Below are 12835 nucleotides of genomic sequence, written 5' to 3'. Positions count from 1 at the left end.
CCTTAAATCTCATACAGCCTAGTATTCATGAGTTAGGTTTTTATAAAAGAAAACACCAGTGTTATCTTCCTATTCCTCTCTTTGTATTTAGGTTAAGTAATCTGAACACGGGAAGTGTTAGACTTTGGAAGACTGCCCTAATGCATGGGCAATGGTCCAGCCACAGTTCGAGTTTCAACGACACAAAGTGGTTGTGCTGGAATATTACAATTTTTTTTACCAGCAATGAATTTGGTGGCTCTTGCATACCCCACAGTTTTTTTGAACAACCATGGTTTTGGAAAATTTGGGTTCCTAGAACATTTTGGAAGGAAAAAGAGCAGAAAAAACATGCTACTAAGTTTGCTTTTCTGCTTTAGCTGTTTCAGAATTCCCCTTTAATTAACAAAAAGAGGTTTATGTTTTGTCACTTGGCTGAAACATGGCAAGAGACAAAATTCTAGTTGCACTGTATTTAAAGGTGAGGCATGAAGATGAAAGAAAACATAAGCAGGATTTTACCAAAGGCAGTGGAAAATATTTTTACTAGCAGTTTGATAGCTGTGTATCTCCTAAGTATGACTGTACGTGCAGTATTTTCAGATGTTTATGAGATTCCCCTAATCCTGTAATTTCTATTCAAGAGACTGTTAATTCACAGGTTGACTGCCAGGGTGCTCTGATGTAATCTACCACTACATTATTGTCCAAAAGGGAATCTTCACTGAATTTTTATTATGAGAAAGTGGCATTAAAAATGCTTAACATTGCTTCTGAAATGAGGGTGTCCACATATAAGTGAGCAAGGCTTCCTGGTAGGTAATCAGCAATGCCAGGAAGGCACCACATGGTAAACTGGATTGAGGCCCTGGTTCAACACAGCACTTACTGTGGGGCACTGTGGCCACATCAAACAAATCTCTTGTACACATACCTAACTTTAAGCGATGAGTAGTTCCCACTGATTTGCCAATAGGACTATTCACAGTGGTAAAGTTTTATTCATGGACTGAAGTATTTTGCTGGATCAAGGCCAGAGAGACCAGCACCTCAGCTTCAAACTCAACTGTTGAAAGTTCACTGGAATTTAATTACGTGCTTGGAGTGTTTAAACACCACGCTGCATCGGGACCTTTCTGTTGAGCTGTCTGTCAACAAGCTAAACAGGTCCTCACAGCACCTCATAGCGGGGAGGACCTTCACGCTGTGAGGTGCGTACGAAACTCGGGCATCTTGCTCCACCGCTTTGAGCCGGGTCTAGGTCCAGTTGCAGCTGCCGAATGAGCCAGATGCTGGCATAAGGTATCAAAGTAATGAAGAAAACATTCTCTTTTGTCATTCCTGGTAAGCACATTTGTTTCCACTCGCACAACTGCAGCCATGCCAACCCTTATGAAGTGGCTCTGTAGGGTCATTATATGGAAATATACGAGTCTAAAAAAAAAAGCAAGCAAACACAGAAGAAATGTCAAATATTTACAAAATGTGTCTAGAAATATTTATAAAACATGTCTAGAAATGGCTCTTAACTAGAAGAGTAACAGCATAATACTGTTAAAGAATTTTAGAAGTACTCTTATTGCTTTTCTTGTCTTTGGAAAAATTGATCAGAAATACCAAACTAGGACAAAAATGCCATGGGTGTCTCTGTCAGATAGGTCCCACTCCTCCTTTCCTCTCCCTTCACATACCCCTCCCTGTTCTTCCAGTAAGAGGAAATCTCAGCTGCTTCAAAGATGAGATAGAGAAATAAAATGTTTCTCAGAGTTGTGGTTGCGACACCCTTTTCTCAGAGAAACTCCCCTCTGCTTTTGATGTCCCTTGGGAGGCAGACCTGAAGGGCAAAGGAGTCCAGGAGGCTGGACGTTCTTCAAGAAGGAAATCTTAAACATGCAGGAGTAGACCACCCCCATGGGCCAAAAGATGAGCCAGTGGGGAAGAAGACTGACCTGGCTGAACAGAGAGCTTTGGCTGGAACTCAGGAAAAAAAGGAGAGTTTATGACCTTTGGAAGAAGGGTCAGACAACTCAGGAGGACTACAAGGATGTCATGAGCTTATGCAGGGAGAAAATTAGAAGGGCCAAAGCCCAACTGGAACTTAATCTGGCTACTGCCATAAAAGACAATAAAAAATGTTACTATAAGTACATCAGCAACAAAAGGAGGGCTAAGGAGAATCTCCATCCTTTATTGGATGTGGGGGGAAACACAGTGACAAAGGATGAGGAACAGGCTGAAGTACTTAATGCCTTCTTTGCCTCAGTCTTTAATAGTCAGACCAGTCATCCTTGGGGTACCCAGCCCCCTGAGCTGGAAGTCAGGGACAGGGAGCAGAATGAAGCCCCCATATTCCAAGGGAATATGGGGGGTCAGCAACCTGCTACACCACTTAGACACACACAAGTCTATGGGGCCTGATCGGATCCACCCAAGGGTACTGAGGGAGCCGGCAGAAGTGCTCACCAAGCCACTTTCAATCATTTATCAGCAGTCCTGGCTAACCAGGGAGGTCCCAGTTGACTGGAAGTTAGCAAATGTGATGCCCATCTACAAGAACAGCCGGAAGGAGGATCCAGAGAACTACAGGCCTGTCAATCTGATCTTGGTGCCAGGAAAGGTTATAGAGCAGATCATCCTGAGTGCCATCACATGGCACATGCGGGACAACCAGGGGATCAGGCCCAGTCAGCATGGGCTTATGAAAGGCAGGTCCTGCTTGACTAACCTGATCTCCTTCTATGACAAGGTGACCCGCTTAGTGAACAAGGGAAAGGCTGTGGATGTTGGCTACCTGGACTTTAGTAAAGCCTTTGACACCATCTCCCACCATCTCCCACAGCACTATCCTGGAGAAACTGGCTGCTCAGGGCTTCGGCAGGCATACGCTTTGCTGGTTAAAAAACTGGCTGGATGGCCGAGCCCAAAGAGTTGTGGTGAATGGAGTCAAATCCAGTTGGCGGCCGGTCACAAGTGGTGTTCCTCAGGGCTCAGGATTGGGCCCGGTCCTGTTCAACATCTTCATTGATGATCTGGATGAGGGGATTGAGTGCACCCTCAGTAAGTCTGCAGACAACACCAAGTTGGGTGGAAGTGTCGATCTGCTGGAGGATAGGAAGGCCCTGCAGAGGGACCTGGACAGGCTGGATCGATGGGCTGGGGCCAACTGTATGAGGTTCAACAAGGCTCAGTGCTGGGTCCTGCACTTGGGTCATAACAACCCCATGCAATGCTACAGGCTTGGGGAAGAGTGGCTGGAGAGCTGCCTGGCTGAAAAGGACCTGGGGGTGTTGCTTGACAGCCACCTGAACAAGAGCCAGCAGTGTGCCCAGGAAGGCCAATAGCATCCTGGCTTGTATCAGGAATAGTGTGGCCAGCAGGACCAGGGAGGTGATAGTGCCCTTGTACTCGGCACTGGTGAGGCCGCACCTCGAGTGCTGTGTTCAGTTTTGGGCCCCCCACTACAAGAAGGACATCGAGGTGCTGGAGCGTGTCCAAAGAAGGGCAACGAAGCTGGTGAAGGGTCTAGAGCACAAGTCTTATGAGGAGCGGCTGAGGGAACTGGGGTTGTTTAACCTGGAGAAGAGGAGGCTGAGGGGAGAGACCTTACTGCTCTCTACGACTACCTGAAAGGAGGTTGTAGCGAGGTGGGGGTCGGTCTGTTCTCCCTAGTAACAAGCGATAGGACAAGAGGAAATGGCCTCAAGCTGCACCAGGGGAAGTTTAGGTTGGATATTAGGAAAAACTTCTTCACCAAAAGGGCAGTCAGGCATTGGACCAGGCTGCCCAGGGAAGTGGTTGAGTCCCCATCCCTGGAGGTATTTAAAAGACGGGTAGATGTGGTGCTTAGGGACGTGGTTTAGTGGTGGACTTGGCAGTGCTGGGTTAACGGTTGGACTCGATGATCTTAAGGGTCTTTTCCAACCTAAACAATTCTATGATTCTATGATTCTATGATTCTATGATTCTATGTAGGAATGGGGCAGAGGAGGAGTGCTTGGGTTAAAGGTATGTTCTCTGCCCTCCACATGAATGCCTGCTCAAATTTGGATGTGTAACAAGCATATGAAATTTTCAGTTTGCATGTTGTAAGTAGAGACTTAAAGATAAAGTATTTCCTAGCTGAACTCACGCCATAACCTAAGAGCATCAATGCTGTTGTTATTGTTCAGCACACAGATTGCTCTTCCCCGCAAATGCATAATTCAGACAGGCATATAGGACCATAGACAATTTTGCTTGTGATTTCATCTCGCAATCTTTTCCCATGCTGTTAATATCCTTCCTTTGGTCGTTGTAAATTGTGAAGGAGGGAGATGTCATGTTCAAATACAAAATGATTAAACACCTGGACCCAGGAAGGAAGAAGACTTTGCCTTTAAATTTGGCTAAAACCCATTGCTACTTTTCTGATTTGCTTTATCACCACTAATCACTACTAATCAAAACCAAAGCTTTCCCTTCCCTTCCCTTCCCTTCCCTTCCCTTCCCTTCCCTTCCCTTCCCTTCCCTTCCCTTCCCTTCCCTTCCCTTCCCTTCCCTTCCCTTCCTTTCCCTTCCCTTCCCTTCCCTTCCCTTCCCTTCCCTTCCCTTCCCTTCCCTTCCCTTCCCTTCCCTTCCCTTCCCTTCCCTTCCCTTCCCTTCCCTTCCCTTCCCTTCCCCTTCCCTTCCCCTTCCCCTTCCCCTTCCCTTCCCTTCCCCTTCCCCTTCCCTTCCCCTTCCCCTTCCCCTTCCCCTTCCCCCTCCCCTTTCCTTTCTTCTTTTTTTCCTTTCCTCGTTTTTCCTTTCTTTTTTCTTCTTTTTTATCTAATCAGGAGAATTAAAACATATGCTTACAAAAGATAAGCAACTTACTGTAGAGTGCCTTTATAAGATAGATAGGCAGTGAGCTCAGACCTATATGATACGTACAGCTGAACAAACAAAATTACTATTTCAGTATGATCTTAAGCATTTGGGGCTTTTTGTCTGATGACACACTTTCCTATTTCAAGAGTAGAAATTACTTAATATCTGTCTGAAGCAAGCAGAGGATTTATGAAACACATCATCTTCAGCTAGTCTCAGCCTTACTGAAGCATTACTGAACTTTTATTTAAAAATAAATAAATAACTTCCAGACCCATTTAATTATTTATTAAATACATTTATAAATACTATTTTAGTTACAAGAGTCAATGCCAGCTAAAGGACGAGGTTAGAAGAACAGTAGTGCACAGTGTTCTTAGATTGCTCACTATATAATCTAAGGCAAGTTTTCAAAACTAAGTAGTGTTTGGGTAAGCAGCATGCAGTAGTCTCTCGAGGCTTCATTATCAGGGACTGGGTAATTGGGCTTTCTGAATATCAGATTTTTTAAATAAACCAAAATTAACACATCACAGAAAGCCAGACTTCACCTTTGAAAATTTAGACCGTATGAAGATCTCCTCTAACATCGGACAAGGACTTGGACAACACAGAAAGTGCCCCAGTTCAAAAAAGACATGATCAGTTCAGATTGAGTGTTATCTGAGGCTGATGCTGTTCTGGGAACAGAGTCAACAGCAGGGAGCAGGCGTTTTTTCAGACTGGAAGTGCCTCCTATAGAGGTCTTTCACTTTTCCACTGACTGTATAAGGACCTTGGGATCCAGTCACCCAGCAGCTGGGTCTCCATGGGCCTCTTACTTACCGCATCTTGTATTTGTATAAACGAGCCATTCATTCACTTAAAACTTGACTCTCAGCACTTAAGTATTAGCCTTCTGGGAATGCTGTTAAGAATGAGAGTCCTGGCACTCTGAGTCATGCTATGTGGACATAAAAAGTACCTAAAACTCAGATTCTGAGTAGCATCGGCACCAAATTGTTCTGTCTTCGTTTGAAAAACCCCTCTCAGAAACCAAATACACATCAAAAACCTATTCTGCCCATCACGCAAAGGTGGGTATGGCATGGGTATGAACTGAGAACCCATGAAAGGGAACTTGAAATCCTTATGGTATGTCTGTGTGATCAGCTGACAAGCTGATCTGGGTTGCTGGTTTTTTCAGTTGCTATTGCAGGTGATTCCTTCCTGGATCTTGATACTAATTTTGTTCAAAGCTGGGCTATGCATTCTGTGAAGTCAGCTCCAATATTGTCCTTCTTTCTGCCTAATTGCTTCTGGAAAATCTGTGTGCAATTTATCCATGTATCAGTGGTATGCACCAGCAATCCATTTTGATAAGGGGGAAATGTTTAATTTTAATGCTCTTTATAAACAGCTTCTGGTCTGAACATTTCTGTTACCTGTTCTTTCTGCTAGAACTTTTGTTTCTCATTTCCTTTTGTGAATTGAACCATTTCATTGTGTTTTTTGTTATAACTGCTCCAGCCTGCTGTCAGATGGCTGTTTTACAAGAGTTTCTCCCTCTCTGTAGGAAAATTAATTTAATACCCACATCAAAACTTTATTAAAAAAGGGAATTTACTGGTAGCAACATAATAACTCTTATTAACAGTCAATTAACCTTCTTCATGGGCAGTTTTCCCTAATTGTAAGAGTCTCTAGCAATAAACTACTTGTTTTGTAGTTATTCTGCTTTCCAGTCTCTTACCAACCAGTTGATTTATTTTTCCTCAGTGCTCTTTTGAGCCCCTTCTTTTTTTTTGAGCCCCTTCTTTTTTTTTTTTTTTTTTTTTTTTTTTTAAAGCCAACAGCAACAACTTTTCTCCCCAGCATAAGCTTATTTCTCTTTCACCACCTGTAGGGTAGGGATAGGACTCTATCTCTAGTATGTCTGCTTTGGCCCTGATAGTCTGGAGGCAGCTTTCCTACCTGGAACCCATTTTCACAGAAGTTTGTTTCCTGCCTTTGTCCGATAATGCAAACATATTTTGTACTTCTACAGTTTCTATAAGCAGGATGACTTTAAATTCAACAGGCAACAATACAACTTTTCTCAGCACTTCTAATTTGTTTTCCAGCGGAGTTTTTGGTTAACTAATTCTACTTCATTCCATCAGTAGTTAAATTTTATGCTTTCACTGTAAGGATTTTCCAGGGCATTATTTACCGAAATAGCATATTTTTTCTTTGGATGACGCTTCATTTTTATTATATGTATCCCAGTAATACTTAATCAGCTATAGTGGCCATCTAGCCAATGAATCTAGTACATCTTGGATCTGGAAGTTAGCTAGCATAGCTGGCAATATGTTGTATTTTGCTGTTTGAAACCCTGACAGCATCTGAACAAGCTCAGTTTAATCCAAGCTAATTTTCACATTTTTAATGGCCTACTGCCTATTTTTATAACCCATCAATTACAAGCTTAAAATAATGCACATGGATTAAAATAAAATCCTTGTGATGTGTTCAGGAGAGTAGCTGTTTGATCAACAGAAACAGGCTAATGTCTTGAGAACTAATGAACAGAAGGAGATGAGAAGAACTAATGAAAACTGGTGATGGCAGTTTTGTTATCTGTGACTTTTTAGTAATTTCTACCAAAGTCATTCCAAAAGCGCTCAGAGGAAAAAACTGGAAAGCCTTGTCAGCTTCCAGGACAGTGTCCCCATCACCAGAACATAGGTGAAATAGGTCAAAGCACACATGCGGAGGACGAATGCCAATCCTCTCGTGTTGCAAGTGGGTCCTTGAGCAGCAAATTTTGCAAAATCTGTGAGCGGGGGGAGAGCAAACAAGAAATGGGGCCCTAACATTTGGGTACTGGCACTCCCCAGCTAAATTTTATGCATCTATTTTTTGATATAATTTGCAGCCCTGAGGTAAGGGGCTGAGTACTTTCTGTTTCCAGCTAGGTGCCCCAGTCAGAAAGCAATATGTGCTGCATTTTGCAGGAGGCCTGGCCTTGCCTGTGCCCGTTGGATGTGCTGTGCTCGCAGACTGCGGACACTGGAAATGTCACTCACCCCGATATTCAAGCAGAGCATTTAAGCGGGGATGAGGCACCGACTTTCTCAGGCCGCAGCTGGCCTGTGCACACTGAGAAGCACAACCAGAGGCACTGAGAGGATGCTCAGGTCAAAGAGGGAAGGATGGAGTAAACTGAGCCATGTTCAGGAGGCGAAGTAGGGAACATATTGCTTGGTTCAACATTTTGGATGTAAGTGGACCTCAGTTTTAGATAACTAGGTATATTTATATACTAGATATACCTAGGTATATTTCCAAACTCCTCCCACAGTCCAGTATTTGCAGTTGTGCTACTCTATCACCAGCTCACAACTGCTGTTTTAACTGTTATACCAAATGCAGTATATTTAAAACACAATAGCTATTTGATATGTGAAATTGCCTCCCTCCCTTTTTTCTCTGGTTAATACTTTACATCTTTCAGCTCCCCAGGAGAAACACTGAAGAGTAATGCTTGCAAATAAATTGTGGTTCTTTAATTTTTCAGTGCAAGCTTTTTTTAAAGTCTTTGCTAATTCTTTAAGCATAAGCTAGATGCCCTACCTAAACTTCGGGTAGAAGTGCAGAGGGGTGCATAGACCCCAGGTAATACAGTGACCTTTCCAAGGACAGACACTGAGCACAGCAGAGCCCCTCAAGGCTGGCCTGTGCAAACCGCTGGAAAATTCCCAGGGTATGAGTCTGCTCAGCTCTCTGCAGGGACACTTGGTTTCAGAACACGACTAAGGGCCTGTAGGGTCGTGCTTTGCTTGTCGGGGAGCCCCATCACAGGCCTCATTTGGTGAAAATGCTGTCTTTCTTGAGTGAGAGGCTCATCATCTTTATTATTGTTCATCGGGGTATACTGATTTATAGTACCGGTGGAGTTGTATCACCTTGCACGTTAACTCACATCCTTCTGGTTGTTCCCGTGTTCCAGTAAATCATAGCTATCTGCAGCAGCAATGGCTCCTCTACAATGCACAATATTATTCTTTACATAACTGTTAAGATACCATGTCATTTAAGGAATGTCATGACAAATAAAAGATAAGTGAGACATTTAATTTAAATGTCATTTTAAATTTAATATTGAAAATAACAAGATATGACTTAAGAAGACGCTTCTAAGGTAGATTTCTTTATTCTTACCAGCATTAGCAGCGTAAAAACTTGGCACAAGTTGAATTCAAACAACTGCACCACTTGTGATAATCTATAGTGTTATTTCAAAACCAGAAAGTACCTAGAAAATACAACTGACTCTTCAGTCAGCATTTTTTTGTGCTGCATCATTTCCACTGCAATTGGCAAATAACGAGAAAACAAGCAAGCTGTTCATGTCCTGACAGAAATGAGGCTTCCTTGGCACTGTACAACCGAGAACTTCTAAAACTAAATCTATACTGCAATGTGCATTTGAGAAGTTTCTACCGATTTTTAAGTGGTTATCTAAAGTATTTCTTGCTTTATGCAACAGCAAATATTGATATCAATGACAGCCAACTTTGTATTAATAGAAACATGTGAAGCTTAGTCATCACACCCCTACAAATACAACTGCCAACAACATAAAAGCAGTTATAAGTTTCTTGTTGGTAGAAGAACAGCCACTAATCCAAATAAACATGATTGTGCTGACACATGAGCTCTCTCAGTCAAAGTGACAAGAATTGCACAATTGGAGACAGAACTGGTAGAACCTCAAACGGTGTTCTATTTATATATAGCTTACATTTTAGCTGATCTGAATAAACTTTGACAGACGGGTTTAGAAGCCTCATATAGGGACCAGTTGGGGGAAAAAGTAATTTTCCAAAGACAGTAACATTGGTTACTATTGATTATTACACAACACCATTTTCTCAAAACATATTTTCTTATACAAAACATCTGCTGTTTCTTGTTTTGTCAGATCGCTGTTTGGAAGTTTCCCTCCCATTCTGCTACATCATTTCAGCCTTCTAAATCATATTGTGCCACCAATGAAACTGCCAAGCAGTATTAAAATAACACAAATCAAAATGATGGAGAAAAAAAATCTCTGATATTTCCTGACATGCAACAGAACAGGGTATGTTTTGAATAGATTTTTAAAAGCTTGCCCATTCAGATCTTAGTGGGACTACTCCTCTGCTTATTGACATGTACTCTGTTAAATGTCTTAGCAGACGAGGGACTCAGTGTATACTATATTCCATTTTACTCTCTCTTTGGAGTATTTAGCACACAAACCTAGAGTTGTGTAATTTTGTATAAACATTACTTATGTAGGCTATAAATGCCAATGCCAAAGCCTACGTTCCCAGCTGGAGTGGCAGCTCATTTGTGTTCCTGAATGCTTCTGTTTCATTTATTGCTGTGTTCCAGAAACATTGTTAAAAACATCCTTGGATTGTTCGTTCTTACCCACGCCTTACAATCTATTAATAAGGCAATAGTCACTCCTGTGCATCTACATGCAATTTCTGCATGTATTTATTAAGTTCATAGAGAAAGATATCTAAATTCTGTTCTACTCCCTGCGTGCAAAAAAAAAAAAAAAGCATTTTTTTTTACTTAAGCTATCATTTTAAGATTTCTTCTCCTAGCACAGTGTCAGCTGTGCAGTTTCTGCTATGTTTCTCTGCCTGAAAGGAATGTGCAGTACAATGACATATCTCATGGTGTCATGTAATAACCCCTGTATAACACAGTCACTAGCTGCCTCAGTTCAGTATGTTCTCCCCATTTTCTGAGCCCGTATGTGAAATGTGACAGGTTGTTTCATTTTTTACCGGGTAGTGATTCATAAGCGTTTAACTAGAACATTGGTATTTTGTTGTTCCTTAGAGGAAGTTCATGTGAGATAATTACCACAATTTCTGATTTACAGCATTTGTCATAAAGTACAAGGCATTTGCATTTACTTAGGTAGTAACTTGCTTTCACACGGCGGGAAGGCATGCAAATGAGCACTCAGAGCTGAAGGTTTATATCTTATCAGGACCAAATATGACTGTGCTCTGCCGTGGCTGCACATAGAGATGTAAACAGGTTGACCGTGACTTGCAAAACTCCACCTGAACCCCAGAATCCCAAATTTTCCAACCCGTTCTTAGGTGGAGGACATGAGGAGAAGTAGGTAACATGCACAGGTACAACATACCCCGGAGAACATCGCTCCTGTGAGCAACTCACAAACCCTAAACTGACCCTGGGTGTTCTGAGAGGTTAGTCCACAGGAGACTGCTCTGCCGAGTGCTCCCTCTTGAAGCCCCAATAGTAGCAGCACACTTGGCAAAAGCAGGTAAGAGAAGATATTGCTCCAGAGATCCTATAAACGGTCACATCCCTTAGAAAGGCTGTAGGGTCTTGACCTCCTATGGAGTACACCATACCATAGACAACAGCCTTGCACAAAGTCCTAGAACAACCTGTTATGTACTCAGATAGATAGTCTTTGAGTCAATATAGCCAGAATTTGCTAGAGAGACAAAAAGATGAGGATTTTGTCCAGGAGAAAAGAGATCATAGTGGCATATGAAATAATATAAGAAAATTAATCTCCTAAATTAAACAATCTGAAAACACCTTACAGAGAATTCAAGGTCATGTTTGCAATTCTCCTTATCAGAAAATAAGTGTGTGTGCAAAGAAGTACCCGCAGGAATTTGATTGTCTCCCACCCTTCTGGTAGAGCGGCAGCCCTTCCCTCCTTCCACCTTCCCTCCTCTTTCTAACCCCTCTGAATGTTTGTTGAGAGGTAAAGCAGCCAACATGTAACCCAACTGGTCTCTTCTGGGGACTGAAGACCCTATGTGAGCTCTGCAAACAAGAGATAGGGGCTCATTTCAGGAAAGATATAAAATATGCAGTAGGAACTATCACCAACATACTCACAGGCTGCTTTTCATGATTACACTCAAGCCTAAGATACGTTTGTCCAGTTTGGATATTGAATCTGGCACAAGGCATAAGGTAACAGTAGGCTGCTGCATGGTCCAGGATGTCTAAATAAGTCTTCACTGACTTTTTCACATGTTTTTGCAGAGTGTTTTGAAAAGCTCCCAGGCTAGGTAAGCTCTGGTTGGAACAGCATCTAGGCTCCAACAAACACCCAAGACCTGCACTGTCATGACGTGCAACATTTACATGTTTGCCTGAGAAAAAGCAAGTCTCAAAAAGTGTTGTAATCATTCGACAGTAGCAAGAACAGCACCAGAGGTTTTTGCTGAGTAGATATGTTAGCTTAGTCCCTGACTAGGCAACTTGGCCTATTTCAGTCCTCCTTTAGTACTTCATCCCCCTTAAGGGAAGGCTGAGGGGGGATCTCGTCAATGGGTACAAATATCTGAAGGGAGGGTATGAAGAAAACAGAGACAGGCTCTTTTCAGTGGTATCCAGTGACAGGCAATGGGCACAAACTGGAATACAGGAGGCTCCATCTGAACATCAACAAACACTTTTTCACTGTGAGGGTGACTGACCACTGGCACAGGTTGCCCAGGGAGGTTGTGGAGTCTCTGTCCTTGGAGATATCAAAAAGCCATCTGGACATGGTCCTGGGCAACTGGCTCTGGGTGGCCCTGCTTGAGCAGGGGGATTGGATCAGATGACCCCCAGAGGTGCTTTCCAACCTCAACCAATCTGTGGTTCTGTGAAGGGAAAAGGGAAAAAAAGCAGTATGTTCCTGAGATAAACTTTGAAAGTGGTTTCAAGAAGTTCCTGCCTTGCACTGTGAGAAACCCAACTCCAAAAGGTTTCTAAAAAAGGTTGCGAGTCTCCTCCAGTGCTGGCAGAACCAATCTCCCCAGGTGTGGATCATCAGCTGTCCAAAGAAGGGAGAGGAAAAGAAAGAACAGTAGGAAACTGTCCGACTATTGTGTCCTAGGCAATACCTCATCAAGACAAAAAATTAAGAAAGAACCAAGTTATCAGGAACACTACATAATCAGTTCCATCATGTCTATAACAAGTTCCAGATTTGCAAGTGCGC

Source organism: Platalea leucorodia, assembly GCF_965183815.1.
Source record: "Platalea leucorodia genome assembly, chromosome: 2".
NCBI lineage: Eukaryota > Metazoa > Chordata > Aves > Pelecaniformes > Threskiornithidae > Platalea > Platalea leucorodia.
The sequence above is the reverse complement of the archived record's forward strand: the minus strand, read 5'-3'. Positions refer to the sequence as shown.